General features: G+C 40.8%; 1 long non-coding RNA gene across 5 annotated transcripts; it reads right to left on the bottom strand.

The window, feature by feature from the left end:
• Nucleotides 1–1,360: 1,360 nt before the first annotated feature.
• Nucleotides 1,361–16,448, bottom strand: LOC122065670. Of its 5 annotated transcripts, none has more exons than XR_006136069.1 (3): nucleotides 15,854–16,448; nucleotides 15,421–15,494; nucleotides 1,361–8,522 (listed from the first exon to the last, which is right to left on the bottom strand). It is a non-coding gene; the product is annotated as an uncharacterized LOC122065670 (long non-coding RNA). The 5 variants fall into 5 exon arrangements; XR_006136068.1 differs by lacking the exon at nucleotides 1,361–8,522 and adding an exon at nucleotides 12,086–12,584; XR_006136070.1 differs by lacking the exon at nucleotides 1,361–8,522 and adding an exon at nucleotides 12,585–12,712.
• Nucleotides 16,449–16,615: the final 167 nt, after the last annotated feature.

The raw sequence follows: 16,615 nt of genomic DNA, 5'->3' as shown, positions 1-16,615 counted from the left end.
AGGGCTGGGGTTGCAGGGAAGGGTGGGTGAAGATGGTTGAAGAAGGAGAAGAAGTTGCAAGAGGAAGAGAGTGAGGATGGTCACAGGGGCTGTGTTATGCGCTTGGTCATGGGATCGTGTAAGACGACTAGAGGAGTTGAAATGGCCTAGGATGCTCTCTTGCGTCAAATATCTAAGCTCTCTCTTCTCTCTTATCGTTATTCTTACCTATTTTGACAAGTAGTTAAGAACAATGGAAATGAAATAGTTCCTTCGAGGGAACCAACCTCCAATGCTTTAAGCTTTAAGATAAACATGCCCTCCACTACAATTGAAAAGTATTTAAATACCAACTCCAACTCAACAACCCACTTCCTACAACTTAGGACTCAATGGACTTATTACTGTTTGAAGACTTATGCTACTTACAAACTCTACCCACTCCCCTACAAGATAGGACCCAACGGGCTAATAAGTCGTTAAAAGATTCATTCAAACTTCAAGACTTTTTCCACGCACAAGACTCCTACAAAGTAATCCCACCTAAAGAATAGGGACTGCCATGTATAACGTATGTAACGTCCCTTCCCCCTAAAATTCACCCTTGTCCTCAAGGGTAGCTCCTGGGAACCTCATCCGTAGCTCTTCCATGTTCTCCCATCTTGCATCAGCTGGCGCTAGCCCCTTCCAATGCGCTAATACCTTTTCTCGTTGCTTCCGAACTCGACGATCCAAAATATCTTGCGGCTGTATTGTGATGATATCTTCACCTTCTTGAACGTTGGGCAGCTCCCCTTGAACTTGAATATGTGATCCAATCTTTTCCGGCATGAAACATGAAAACGGGATGTATTTTAGACCCGTTAGGTAACTTGAGTTTGTACGCTACTGAACCCACCTTTTGAATTATTTCGAATGACCCATTGTAGCGTGGTGACAACTTGAGATTTTTTCGAAGCGCCACGGAAACTTGACGATACAGCTGGAGACGTATGTACACAATATACCCCACGTGCAACTGCTCCTGTAATTGCTTGAGAATTTGATCCCAATCCTTGAGTTCCTTATCCACAGATTCTACTCGAGTGGTGCTCGGAAGGTATGACAATAGTGTCAGAGGAGCATGACCATAAACTATCTCATATGGTGTCTTCCTTGTTGCAGAATGTATGTTGGTGTTGCAACAATATCCAGCCCCAGAAATCCAACGAACCCAATCCCTCGGCTTGTCACTAGTCAAGCACCGTAAATACATCTCAATCTTTCGATTTAGTACTTCAGTCTGACCGTCGGTTTGAGGATGATATGCTGATGAAAAATCCAAAAATTGTACCTTGCAAACGGAATAGTTCCTTCCAAAAAGCACTTGTGAAAATTGGTCTGTGTCACAAACAATACTCTTGGGCATCCCATACAATTTGAAAATGTTATCAAAAAATACTTGAGCTACTGATGTTGATGAGTATGGGTGAGAAATGGGAATAAAATGTACAAATTTTGAAAGACAATCTACTACCGCAAAAATTACAGATTTACCCTTAGAATTTGGTAATCCCTCTATAAAATCCATGGATAAGTCTGTCCATACCTCATTTGGAATTGGAAGTGATGGAATAGGCCAACAAGTGAGGTGTTCTCCCATTTATGATGTTGGCAAGTATCACATTGCTTGATGTGCTCTCTAATTATTCTCCTCATCCCACTCCAATGGTAAACCGAGTGTATCCGTTGGAGGGTCTTGTGATAGCCTTCATGTGTGCTAGAGTGTAATTCTTCCACAATAATAGGAACTAATGTAGAATCTTCCAATAGATAAATTTTGTTTTTGAAAAATAAAATTCCTTCTTTGTAGCACCATGGTCCCACCGCCTCCCCTTGTTGTACACGTTTTATCATATCTTGCAACTTTGGATTGTTCTCCACTTCTCATATTAGTTTGATCCACCGTGGTGTCGGACTGGATATTGCAAAATTCTCTCCCTTCTCTTCTCTTCTAGATAACGCATTGGCCACTACATTATATTTCCTAGTTTTGTAAGCAATTACAAAATCATAACTCATTAATTTGACTAACCATCTCTGCTGGCCGGTGTAATAATCTTCTGATGCCACAAATATTTCAAGCTTCTTTGGTTCGTTCTTACAATAAATTGTTGACCCAATAAATAATGCCTCCAACATTGCATTGCAAGAACCAAAGCTAGCATTTCTTTTTTATAAATAGCTATAAATAAATTTTTACCTTGCAGTGCATGACTAAAGAAAGCTAATGGCCGTTTTTCTTGCATGAACACTCCTCCAATGCCCGAACTAGAAGCATCACACTCGATCTCGAAAGATATAGAAAAATCAGGAAGTTCAAGGACAGGGGCTTGCATCATTATTTGTTTGAGCTGCACAAATGCTTCTTCAGACCGTGGCTCCCCATTTAAAGCCTCCTTTCTTCAACATGTTAGTGAGAGGAGATTGTACCGAAATTTTGGATGAATTTACAATAATATCCCGTCAACCCTAAAACCCCTCGCAATGCCTTCACTGATTGTGGCTTGGGCCACTCAAGCATAGTTGCTATTTTCTCTTGATCTACTACCACTCCTTCATAGCAGATGATATGGCCCAAATTCTTCACCTTCTGACAAAAACTACACTTTTTCTTTTTTGCAAACAATTGATGAGATATTAAAATAGAAAATACAATGCTGACATGTTCCAAATGCTCTTTCAAATTCTCACTATAAACCAAAATATCATCAAAGAATACTAGTAAAAACTTATGAAGATAATCCTTGAAGATAGAATTCTTTAGAGCTTCGAAAGTTGACAAAGTGTTGGTTAATCCGAAGGGCATCACCAAGTATTCATAGTGACCTTGATGTGTTCGGAACACTATCTTCTCGATATCCCCTAGGTATATACGAATCTGATGGTAACCCAATCTTAAATCGAGTTTGGTGAAGTAATTAGCTCCATGTAGCTCGTCCAACAATTCGTCAATTATAGGCATGGGAAATTTATCCTTCACAGTTGATTGATTGAGTGCTCTATAGTCTACGCACATACGATGAGCCTTTTTGACCGAAGAGACCTCTGGACATGCAAGACCTCAATTTGTTGGTTTGTTAGATGACGTCCTTCTACCCATCAGTTTGAAAAGGTTCTCTGTTCTTTCCAACAGAGACTCGACTGATGGTATTGACTCCATGAACTATGCTATGTTTGCACGTTCGTCTAGGGCTAACTCAGACTCTTATTCGATTGTCGATGTTGTTGCCCCATCTCGCCACGATTCTACCACCGTTGGCCTCACCTCTGGCTCTAGGACCGCCATCCTCTTGATCCCCTCTGTTTTTGAGCCTCTCCTTTCTTCTTCTCTCCCTCACGCTACAGGTTTGTCCCTTTGACCTTAGCTAACCCTATCGGCTCTGACCCTCCTTAACCCAATCCCAACCAACCAAACTGGGTCCACTCTATCCTATCTCAACCGCCCAAACCATCAACTTAATGCTGCTCCTAACCTTCCCCCTTCTGATCCAATCCTCCTACCTACCTCCTCACCTGTTTTCGTTGTCCACCTGGAGTTTTCCAACTCCATCGCTTACCCGTATCCTCTCCTCTGAACCCTTTGGGAAATCTTAACCCGAATTGTCCTCCTTCACCAGCCCTCACTGTTGGCCTCCTATCCTCTCCTCCTCCTTTTGCATCCTCGGTTATTACCTCTTTAGCCTTACCGATCAACCAGGTAGTCTATTTGCCCTTCTTTCCAGTCGACACCACTTGTGTTGCTTCCATCGTTGATGCCTTGCCTATTGCCGCCATCAACGCCTTGTCTGCTCCTGATACCACCTTGGCTCCTTCAATCTCCGTCGTTCCTGCTGGTATCTACTCAATTGCCATGTCTGCTACCTCTCCTCCATTGGTCGCCTCAACTGCTTTATCCTATGATGCCTCCGTTGCTCCCTCCTCTGCTGCTGTCGTCTCTACTAGATACGCAACAACTTCTGCTTCCAATGCCACTACTTCTCCATTAGCCGGCTCGTCTACTTCTGCTGCCTCTATTGAGATTGCCACGCCTGCTTCCTCATCCTCCACCTCTGCTTCCACCATAAGTTCATCTCTTCTTACTGCCTTTGCCACATTTGAAGACATGTCCATTGCCATACCTGCTGCCACATCTGGCCTTGTTCCTGTCACTCAAGATGGTCTCCTTCCCCCCTCATGTCAGAGCATACTCGAGGCCCCCTATTGGTCGGGCAAGCTCTCCTGGGACTTCTCAAAGGCCTCCTCTTCTAGTCACACTGTGCAATATCTTGGAAGGTACAACATCGACTCTCAGGTCTACTCTACACCTGCCCGAGCTGCTAGAGACCACCCTTGTGCGATCCCCTACAGCTATTGGTCATCTCTCCCCTCTGGAGCCTCATCCTGAACAACTGGTTCTTCCTTAGGCCCCCATGCCACCCTCTGTTAAGCTTCTGGCCCACTGGACCCTACTACTGAAGTCCTTCCCCTCTTTAGGGCTGAAGCTAACTTGGCCCCTGCCATTATCCTTGTTGTTGCCTCATCCGGAAAGCCACTTCCTCTCAACCCCAGTCTTGTCCTACCTCTTAAGGGACCACTTCTAAATCCATGCAAACCTAGGCTCCTACCCCCTCTTCCATCAAAGAGTACCATAGTCGGTTAAGGCCTAAGCCCTCCTCTAGCTCCTCTAAGCTTCCTTCCTGCTCTCCCGAGCACTCGTTGTATCTGTCCCCTTCAAAATGACCCCTTGGACCATTTGGAATCGTTGTGGTTTGAATTCCCCGGCCCAACATGCCTCCATTTGTTCCCTCATTAAATCTTCTAGGGCTGCCCTCTACTGCCTTTTGAGAACTCATGTTCTTAAGCACAATGCTTCCTGTATCATTGCCTTCATTGCCCCCTCTTGGTCCTTCCTTTCCAACAATGCCCAATGCCCTAATGGTCGCATGTGGATCCTTTGGGACCCCCTCCTCCAAGTTTCTGGCATTTCCTCCTCCCAATCTATTCATATCTCCATTTTCACCCCCTATGGCTCTCTCCGTTACTTCTTCTCGGCCATCTATGCCCTGAACCGACCTATGGATAGGATCCCCCTTTGGGGATCTTCAATCCTTTGCCTCTTTCACTAGCTCCCTCCCATGGGGCATGGTTGGGGACTTCAATGTCATCAAGGCTTCCCATGAGAAGATCAGAGGGGGTATCATTGACTCTCCTTCCATAGAAGCTTTCAGTGATTGCATCAATCATATCGATGTTAACGACCTCCAATGGTTGGGCTCCAAATTCTCTTGGTCGAACTGCCACAGTGGTCCGGCTATAATTGCTTGCAAGCTGGATTGTGCTCGTGTCAACGAAGCATTGCTTGTAGCTTTCCCCTCCTCCCATGCACATTTGAACTTCTTGGTGTCTCTGACCACTCCCCCATCTCTCTTCTTGTTCACCATCTCATTTCTTTCGTGCCCAAACCCTTCAAGTCCTTTGACATGTGGTCTCTCCACTAGGAATTTCTCCCCATTGTTGAGGTCACCTGGTCTATTCCCATCTATACTCTCTCGTCCCCTCTCCTTGCCTTCGCTAGTAAGCTTAGGATTGTCAAATTTGCTCTCAAGAGTTGGAACTCTAACTCCTTTGGTAACATCTCCTCCAATGTTACCGCCTACAAGGAAAAGCTTCTTCTCATCCAATCCAGGCTTCAACTGGACCAACTCAATTCCTCCTCGGGTGAAGAAGAGAAAGAGGTCTCCGTCGAGCTTTCCTCCCTCCTTGCCCAAGAAGAAAGCTTCTTTACCCAAAAATCCCATATCAAACGGCTTGAGCTTGGTGATTCTAACATTCCGTACTTCCACAGATCACTCAAGGCTCAGTCCAATGCTAACTCGATTCCCATGCTCCATCTTCCTCTGGTCACACCCTCACCAGTCCAAAAGATATCAAAGCCAAAGCTGCCTCTTACTTCTCGAACCTCTTCTACCCTCCCTCCCCTTCAACACCTCCTCTCATCCCCTCCAATCTCGTCAACAAATTCATCGCCGACCGCTCTCTCCCCCCTCCACTCCATCCCTTTTGAGGATGAGATCCTGGCTGCCATCCTCTTACACAAAGCTTACAAGGCCCCCAGCCTTGATGTCTTTAGTATGGGGTTCTTCTCTTCCTGTTGGCACATCATCAGAGCCGACCTGATCCATACTATCCGCAACTTCTACCTCTCGCCCAGTCAAATCCACTGTGTTAACCACGTCTTCCTCTACCTCATCCCTAAAAAAGAGGGTGCCAATTCCATGCTTGATTTCAGACCTATTTCCATCTGCAACCTTCTCTACAAGTTCATAAACAAGATCCTGACTAATCTCATCCAGGTTGTCATTGAATCCTTGGTCAGTCCTAACCAATTGTCCTTCATTGCTGGCAAGGTTTTAAAACTCAATCTCGCCAACCAAAATGAGATCTGGAGATCGAGATCTCGTTGAAACCTTGTGTCTTTCGGGCGGTCAACTCGCTGGTAGATCTCGATGGGCATATGACCTTTGTAGGTCCCGAAAACTATGTATTTATCCTATTTTAGCCATTCTAAACAAAATAGAAACATCAGATTTGCGAAAAACAAACTCAAAATGGTACTTTGACAATGTACCCTATGTAAGTATGCGGCGAGTTTTCGAACACTTCATCTAGTATGATATATTCATCAATCCACCTTCTACAATCACCATTTTGACACAACTTAATCATTAGAATATATAAAAGCCATAATTTCTAATTCCTACTGCTGATTGATGAATCATATACATTCAAGTAACAACTAACAAGTAACAATGTAACATAACAAATAACAACTAACAAGTAAACATAAAGCCATAAAGTACATAACATAGATATACTTACATAGTAAACAACTGGACATTGCATCTCCATCCTAGAAACAAGACTCTTAGTACTGAAATGAGTGATGGGCCATATCATCATAGCCTCTATGTTATTGCTGATGTTGAAGTATGTTTTGTTCTGATTGAATCACAAAAGCTGACCATATCATAGTTTGACGGAAGTAATACTCAAAGCCAGCCACAGCAACCCTATAAACATCATCACCAACAAACTGGAGGTACCAATCCTTGGGTCAATATCTCAGAAACTAAATGAGGTGGAACGTGATCCATAGCTACTGCTCAGTGCTTAACAGACAGGAATCACCATGTACGGCTAGGGCTAAGGCTCTGAAGCCCCGAAGATGCTGTCCACAAAACCTGACCCAATTTGAGGGTGTGAGTTGTGTGACTAAACCCCACACTCAGTGGCAGAGGGGTAAGAGCTGGCCTGTGGCTGTGGGTATCCAAATTGGCCAAATTGACTATAATGACTATAGTCTAAACCGGTTGTCCCTGTGCCATATATAGCTGAAGGTGCATCAAACGGCTCCCAAAGAATACAAGTACCAGCACCACTCTTTATGCTCAAGCCTCTTAGTGTGTCAGTCAAGCTCTTACTAGAGATGCCCATGGAGTCCACACTATCCTGCTCCTCTCCACCAACTAAGAATCGACCATGAAGTTGATAATGGACTGTCTAGTTGGTCCAGTCCAACCATCACACATCACAGTAACTCCATATTGGGCCCACTGAGTCTTCAAGCCATTAATGTACTCATCTAACTCCTTTTGATGAGGCAAATAAACATTCATCAACTTATAAGGAGTGGGCCCTTTGTTCCTGGACCAGCCCTTCTCGCAGTGTCAATCATGGTCTGGTAATATGTCCCTTATGCAGCATTAGCTGGGATGCTATTATAGAAAAAAAGAATTTCACATTGCATCCCCAAGTTGTTTCCATATACCCGAAGCTTGCTTTATGGTTCTTTGATATTTATCCTGCTGTCTAAATAACAAGGGATCTTGCCTCTCATCAGGATCTCTTCGGGGTGGTGATAAGGGTGTGGCAACCCTCACACTCTGAGCTCTCCTTAGAGGCACATCCACATTCCTTTGCTTCTTGTTCATTCTTTCCTCTGCAAAAGACATATCTGATGCAACTGCTCTAGAACCAGAGCCACCTACTCCTCTCTTCATCTCTACCCGCCTAACCTTTTCTATTTTATGAGAGACCAAGCTCGATGCCTTAACTTTTTGTAATTCTCTCCATTCTCCCCTTGACATACCTGATTCTGGGTTCTAATCATTATCAGTCATCAGAGTCAACATCCACTGTTGTTGGGTGAGGATGACTCTCTAAGGCTGCCTCATCGAATTCCTAGTCTGACCTTTGTTTCTCTGCCTTCTTTAACCTTCGACCTCTTAGACTACGTTGTACATCTTTTATGACTTCATATGGTGTTTGGGGGCATTTGGCAACATCATTATACCCCTTAACCAAATGCTGCTTCAACCTAGTAGCACCTCCAGAATTTACCATCTTCTGACAATATCGATACCTTGACTTTTTCTTATCATCGGACATAGGATCCCCATGTAACCATGCAATATCACCACCATGAGAAGTAGACATTGTTCCCCAACTTCAAGTCTTCAACACTATTACATAAAAGTGTTTGTGCATAAATCAGTAAATAGTAAGTAACTATTCAACATAAACATTATATTGTAAAGAATGCATGCATTAAGAGCTACTCAATAACATGTAGCTATTACATATTAATCCCCTACTTTTTATAATTTTTTCTGTAATTTTAAATCATATTTTTTTATTAATAATAAATCAAAGTTCATAATAAAGTATACTAGAGTGCAACTAATAACACCATTTTCATTTCAAAATATACAACCAATATTTACACAACATTAGAGTAATTTTCCATCGAGAACAGAATTTTTTTTTCATAATTTTTTGATTTTTCTGTAAGTATTTAATATATATTATATATTTCAAAAAATTAATTAATTAATTTATTGCCTAAAAAAAAATGGCCACCATTAGGCTGTAGATCAGCCTTTAGTGACCAACATATAAGAAAATGAATACCAAACATCGTACATAAATCATATTTTTCCAATTTTTTTTCCAAGAAAAGCATTTATTGTAACAGAAAAACTAAAAAAAAAATTAATTTTTCTTCCATTAACGTATATATCACCCTTAGTATCATGACATAAAAAAACCAATGGTAAGAAACAAGATTTGATGATGTTACTTTGAAAAAAATGGGTTTGGAAGAAGTTTGTTCTTGAGGGGAAAAGCCACCACCAATCTTGGATATCTTGGCTTCAATGCAACTTAGAGTGAAGATCCCAGCCAAAGAATAGATGTCCCATAGTTTTTTGTTGATTTTCTCTCAAAAATGGGAGCTAGAGAAAAAAAGAGGCGAAACCAGCAAGAAATCTCGCCAAGTCGAGTCGAAACATGGCTTTAATAGTATAGTTTGGCCCAAAAATGGACCGAGATGAACCAAAATGGTTCGAGACGAGTTATTGGACCAAGATCTCGAAATCTCGCTCGAGATATTGCAATTTTTCTACCTCGCCTGTGTGAACAACTCGCCTATTTAGATAAACGAGATCTCAGCGAGATCTTAAACCATGATTGCTGGTAGGAGCATTGCCGACAACGTCATGCTCTATCATGAAATTGTCAGAGGGATTTCATTACCGACACCGCAAGTCCCACTCTGTAGCCCTCCTCAAAATTGATATCCACAGCTTTTGATTCTATCTGATGGGATTTCATTGAGCAAGTTCATTTAGCCATGTCCTTCCCCTCTTCCTTTGTGCATTGGATTCTCACCTACATTCTCTTCCCCCCACCTCCATCCTGGTCAATGGTAGCTCTGCTAGCTACTTCGCCTCCTCCATGGGAATTCGCCAAAGTTGCCTCCTCTCTCCTTTCCTCTTCTCCCTTACCCTGGAGGTCCTGTCCCATTCTATCCAATCCTCCATGGACCAACACCTCATTTCTCCGATCCCCAAATGTAAATCCCTCATGCTTACCCAACTTGCCTTCTCGGGCTGACCCTACTTCCATCTCCTCCATTATGTCCTCTAGCTCTTCGAATCTCTCTCTGGCCTTAAGATTAATCTTCTCAAATCCAACTTCTCTCTCTAGTGTCTTTGACCCCTATTGAGACAACCTCCTCTCTATCATTGCCTTCTCCCTTGGGTCCCTTCCGGTCAAATACCTAGGCCTCCCTTTGATTCCCTCGAGGCTTTCTATCCATCATTGCTCCCCCATCCTTGACCAGATGAGGAAGAAGCTCCAACTTTGGAAAGGTAATCTCGTCTCTTATGCTGGTCATCTGGTGCTCATTAGATCTATCCTCCAATCCATATCTCTCTACTGGTTTGGTATCTTCACCCTTCCATCTTTCACCTCCAAATCCATTGAATACCTCCTTTCTTCCTTCCTCTGGAAAGGCTCTGCTCCTCTAAATTTCTCTACCCCTTAAGTTGGGACAAAGTCTATCTCCCCAAATCTGAGGGTGGTCTAGGCCTCTGGAAGATCATAGATATTAATTCTACTAGCATCCTCAAGCTCATTTGGAAGATTGTTACCAGGCAGAATAATATTTGAGTCTCCTGGGTCTACTCCTCCCCCCTCAAGAATGACTCCCACTGAACGGCTTCTATTTCTCCTGATGCCTCCTGGATTTGGCCAAGCATTCTTGCCAAAAGACCTTTAGCCCTTTCGACTATCTCTTATTCTATAGGGAATGGATCTTCTACCTCTCTGTGGCTAGATCCTTAGCACCCCTTTGACGTCCTCCTTCCCTTAATCACTCCCCATGTCCTCCTTCTTCTCCTTCCCCTCTTGCTGATCTCTAGTCATCCCTCCTCCCCCATTTCTCTCGGCCACCGGGGAAGAGAAGATAAAATCACGTGGCGTCCCTCCCCCACGGGGATTTTCACCTCTGCCTCTGCTTGGAACCATATTCGTACTTCATCCCCTCTTATCCCTTGGCACAACCTTCCCTAGTTCAAAGGCCACATCCCTCGCCATAGATTTACCGCTTGGCAAGCTCTCTCCAACTGCCTTCCTATGCAGGCCTTTCTCCTCTATCGACACATTCCAGTCTCTCCTGTGTTGCCCTATTGGAACGGTGTTGAAGATACTAACCATCTCTTTTTCTCTTGTGCCTTCTCCTCAACTATCTGGAAAATGGTTCTCCGCAACTACTGGCCTTCTCCTAGAAGTATTCTCCCCTTGAGTAGATAATGGATCTATGTTGACATGACCTTTGGGGGCTCCTCCATCACCAATATGGCGAGGAAATCAATCTCCTATGCTACCATCAACCATCTCTGGATGGAGCGCAATCCCCATAGATGGACTTCCAACTCTCACTCCTCTAAGAAGATTTGGAAACCATCTACTTTGATGTCAACTCTAAACTTAGATGCATCTGTCAACTTAGGATTTATGATGCCCCAAGGAACAGGCTTATTGTTGTCTCCTAAGACCTCTCTCTCTCTCTCTCTCTCTCTCTCTCTCTAATTACCTGGCATGCCCCCCTCTCCCTCCTCCCCCCTTATATATATATATATATATATATTCTTTTCTCTACTTGGTAATGAATTCGTTTATTCATCCAAATAAAGAAGATTTCGATTACTCCAAACCACAACTCAAATGGAGCTGAATTTTAGATCGAATGGAGATCTTATATAAGGGAACAAACCATCAAAAATTGAGCAATTTTGTTGGCTAGATTGAGAGGTCTACTGGTTGCAAGAAAAAGGAAACTTTCAGTCATTCTTTAAGAACTGGAGTTGGAAGCTTTAGTTGCTCCTCAAATTTAGATCAAGTGGTCCTCTAAGGTCCTCAACAAATACTCAAAATCCTACAACAATCAGATATTTGGTCTGGAAATTATGCACTCAAACATTCTTCCTTGGAAAACCCTTTAACTGAAAATCAATAGGTTGTGTGCATGTCTTCTGATCAGCAATCTTAGAGGCTTCAAATCTTCAAACAATCTTGTAATAACTCTCAAAGCACTTTCTTACAAGTTACAATAAAGAAGAAAATAAAAGAAATTAAATAGAACTCGATCGAGGGTTGAGAAGGGGGAAGAAGGATAGTTTTTGAACATCTCACCTAGGACCTCTCACTTACCTACATCTCACAGCAAATAGCATAAGCCATCTTTCATAAACAAATACTCATTAACTTGTTCAATTGATTACAATGGTCCCTCTTAAATGGCTAGGCACAACAATACAAATTAGAAACAAACTACAAAAGGAAACTAACATAAAATAGAAACTAATGATGTTAGTACTGACTTGTACTCTAAGAAACTGACATAAGACAATAAAGGACAATTCTAGAAGGTTAAATATGACTCTAGATACTTGTTAACACAAAAAACGAAGAGAAAAAAAGGGGTAATTACTGTTCACATATGCTGTTCATGTGAACAATAATTTCTAATTTTTGGTTGGCTTAGGGATCGTTTGGTTGCGTAAATCTGTTGGTGCATGTATCGATTCTGGACATAGTTCCATTGCAGGAATTTTTGTGAAACAATTATTGTGGCAGAATAACTATTTGGTTACCCCGAGTCTCTGACTTGATTCTTCCTGAAATGTTGTTTGGTTACCCTGAGTCTGTTAGTTGGATCCATCTTCAATCTACCTGAAAAACTGTTTGGTTCCCATGTTTCTGTCAGTTGCCCAATCTACATTAAACTCGGCGGGAGATGCCTATTGTAGGATTTTTCATAGACAATTGCAACAACTTTTTTCAAATGCCCGTCGATGCATGGTGGTTTCTACATGGTAATAATAAATGTAGAAGATTGCCTTCAGGAATGGTAAGGGGTGGGGGATGGGAAATCAAGCAATAAAATAACAGTTGAAGAACTTAAGCAATAAAACAACAGTTGAAGAACTTACTTCTAATAAAATTGCAAGCCACATAATCAATTTTAGAGTGTATAGAGCAGAACCAGAAAAATTCAAAGAGAAAGTGAGAGATATTTTGAAGATTGAAATGGCGTCAGCTAAGCCAAAGGAGATCGTTTCATCCAACCCAACCATGGTCTTTGGGTACTCTTTACTTCTCTAGGTTCAAGTTTAGAATTCACACAACAGTCTTATAATAAATTAAAACCAAAATGTTAAATGTCCTAAAGCTGAAGAGCTGGAATGGAATATGTGACCTCATGGTTGCATGGCAAACCATCAAGCAATTAAGCTGCATTTTGCAAATTGAGCAACTGTGGTTTTTTGTTTTCAAGTCATTATTTCTTTTTTTCTTTTTTTTCTGATTAGATAGGGAGGGGAAGTAGATAACATCCAGGAACTCCTAATGAGTGTGGACTTTTTACGCACCACAGCTCACCAACTGTGCTAGGAAGTTGTTAAAAGTTTCATTATAACTATTAATTTTCAGTTTGTGTAAGTTTGCTTCAAAATTGACAAATTCAAGGGAGTATCCCTAAATTGTGGAAACATTGGACACATAAATGGTCAATCAGGTAGAATCATATGAATTGGGAATAGAAAAAAGTTTATCTACTAATAAGACTTCAAATTTTATGAACACTACATCAAGGAGATCAAATTATTATGAACCAAATATATTTGTATATAGTCTTTCTTCAAATTTCAAATAGAATGTTTGTCTTCTATATAATACTCGAGTGAGACCCTGTCTTTTCATTACATAAATAAAAGCATGCTAAAGCCTTGAAAGAGATAAAATCTATTGAAATTTTCTATAGCCACATAATGCAACATTAGATCTATGTGGCTCCACCTGAAACAGGATCAAGTGGAATGTTGCTTGCAATTCTCACTATCGAAATAAATGAAAAATAAACAAATTCCACCAGCCATGCACCTTATCAAACAAGCAGAAAGAGGCAAAACCATTTTATTGTCAAGAACTAAAAAAGGTTCCTCATTTGAATATTAAAGCCACAAATGTCACTCCCTCATCATACAGACCACAAAGAAATTAGGTTTGCAACTAGATACAGAAAATTGTTCACTACCAACATGTTAGATCTGACCACACATTACACTTCTCTATTTCTTTCTATGAAAAGTCTCGATGGATTCGAACCATCTCATAGGAATTACCCCATGTGCTCTTCCATTTGAGCTAAAGAGTCACCTACCTATATAAACAATGTTAGCTAAGGTCTATAATAAAATTACACAATTCACACAAAAAATGGAATGATACAAAGAAAATGATAGAAAAAAGTAAACCATAACCAACAACGCCATAGGTTCTTCAAGCAAGAAATAGAAATCTAGCATTGAACTGAAATCCCGTTCTCTATCACAGATTAGATCTTCTAAAATCTCTCAACTACATGCATTTGTTATGTGTCAAGACAGGGGATAGGATATTCTACTTTCTTGATTCTCTTTCTTTCTTTCAGTGATACATCACTTGCTGTCCACTAAACGATGCAAATCTCCAAAAGCAAAATACCCTTTTGACTGTATTAAAAATCTGCAACCCACTTGGTAGTTGAGAGGGTTGGCTTTTGTACTATATATATATATATATATATATATATAAAGGTTAGAATGTTTGGGAGAAAGATGAAGATTCCATAAAAACAGCTTTAAGAGACAGAATCTCTGATGATTGATTGAATTGGAATAAATGGTTGGATCAATCTCATTAGATCCTTCTCTTAATTTCAAATTAGCCACGAATTGGTAGTAAAGTAATTAAGCGAGCTTAAATAATAACAGAAGTGTTTCAGCTACCAAAGGGAGCCTTTAGTGGTACTTTTCCCCTCGAAAATTAAAGTGATTCAATATAGCAAATGACAAGGATACAATTGTCAGCTATCATTCTATTAAAGAATAGAACTTCATTCCAAGTCCACATCAACAATATTGCCATTAATTTAATACACTTCCTTTGTTTTCTGTTGACATCTAGTACATCCATGATCTCCAATTACATATAAAAATAATATTTTTTTAATGAATTTTTTGTGAATATAATAATAAATAAATATATATATATATATATATATATATATCTTTCATGCCTTAACTCAGAGTTTCTGGATTTATATTATACAAGCTACAATAACCTTGAGTAAGGTTTAAGAATTGAACTCAAGAAAAAACAAGCCCTATATGAATGACCTGCCAACCATGGATTCTCTCTGAAGCAAAATCCAAGAAATGTTAATCTCTAAAATTAGTAAATGGTATTGCTGATCTGCAGGCTATTCTCTTGTGTTTTATCTTACTTGTCAAAAATAAGAAACTTAAAAATTATCGGTAATTTTCATGGTACTTGTGATACTATTCAATATATGAAGACTTAAAGCTTCTTTATTTAAAAAGGGGAAAAAAATAGAATCTAAAAATAATAATGCACAAATATTTTACATAGACTAGGACAGTTGATACCATGCCACATTCAACTTTCAAGCTCATAAAACCGTCAGCAAACATGACCAAGTCAAGCTGAACCAAGCTGAGGGCTCAAAAATCTCACCCCTGTCCTTTGTCGATTTAAGCCTCCACTGGTTGCAATCAGCAGATTACGGTTGGGTTCTGTGATAACTTCCGCTGTTGAACCATTGAAAGTAAGCAGTTCACATAAAAGACTTAAACCAAACATAGTTTAAAATATAAAGAGAGCAAAACTCTATAACAGTGAAACACTTTACAACATGAATCACAAGGAAGCCCAATTAACAAGCAAAGGTTAAACAAGCTCAATAAATATTGTTTATTCTATTATTGAAAGAATAAAATTAGTTTTCTATACAGATCTCATAAAAATGCAAATCAGACTTCCATTAATCTCCAGTAAGAATGATCCCCGGCTGGTCTATTTCAACGAAGTATATACTCATCCAATCTGCAGTAATTGTTGGATTAGGGCATCAGGTTAGAGCAGAAATCAAAAGATTGAAGGGTCTTACCTGCTCTTCTGGGATTAGGGCATCACAGATGGGGATTAATACCCCAACCTTCCGAAAGGGGGGGAGAGGGGGAGAGGCACAAAGACTAGAAAGGGAGAGATAATGGAAAGAGTGGGAGAAGGGGAAAAACTGAAGATGAATGAACAAAATAAAGCGTAGACTGTAAGCATCTAGTGAAGGAGGGGAGAGAGAGAGAGGTACCAGATCTGGAAAGAGTCGATGGTCTCCTTCTTAGAAGTTGCTAAAGACGGTGAGAATGACGACCAATTGCAGGAGAGGTCGTGCTCTGCGGGGCAACGATGAGTTGCTGAGGGAGAGTCGTACTCTGTGGTTTTGTGCTTCTTGTGGTTTTTAGAGATTTGAACCCAATAATGTTGATTATAAATGGAATTTAGGTATTTCTTTGGGGTAGAATCAGGTGGTTTATTCCTGAATTCACCTATTCTGCTTAATTCAGGAATGAGTCACCTTTCAGTTGAAATTGTGGAATTCTGACTCTGCCCAGGATCACCTCTAATTACACCCAAAAAAAAATTCAGAATCACGATTCAACAAAGATACGTTCTGTGGAATCACGCAATTAAAGACACCCTTAGGGGGCGTTTGGTTCGATTTATCCATCGGACCAGATCCCAGGGAATCAGTTTCCGATTTAAATTAAACCGTTTGGTTCATTTTTGTGAAAAATCGGTTCGGAGTCATGGTGGCCAGTAGAATCAGGGTAACCAACTAAAAACCATGATTCATCCGGATTAACCTATT

This window comes from Macadamia integrifolia, unplaced genomic scaffold (genome assembly GCF_013358625.1).
Source record: "Macadamia integrifolia cultivar HAES 741 unplaced genomic scaffold, SCU_Mint_v3 scaffold2086, whole genome shotgun sequence".
NCBI lineage: Eukaryota > Viridiplantae > Streptophyta > Magnoliopsida > Proteales > Proteaceae > Macadamia > Macadamia integrifolia.
Note: the sequence above shows the minus strand (reverse complement) of the source record. Positions and strands in the feature narration are given on the sequence as shown.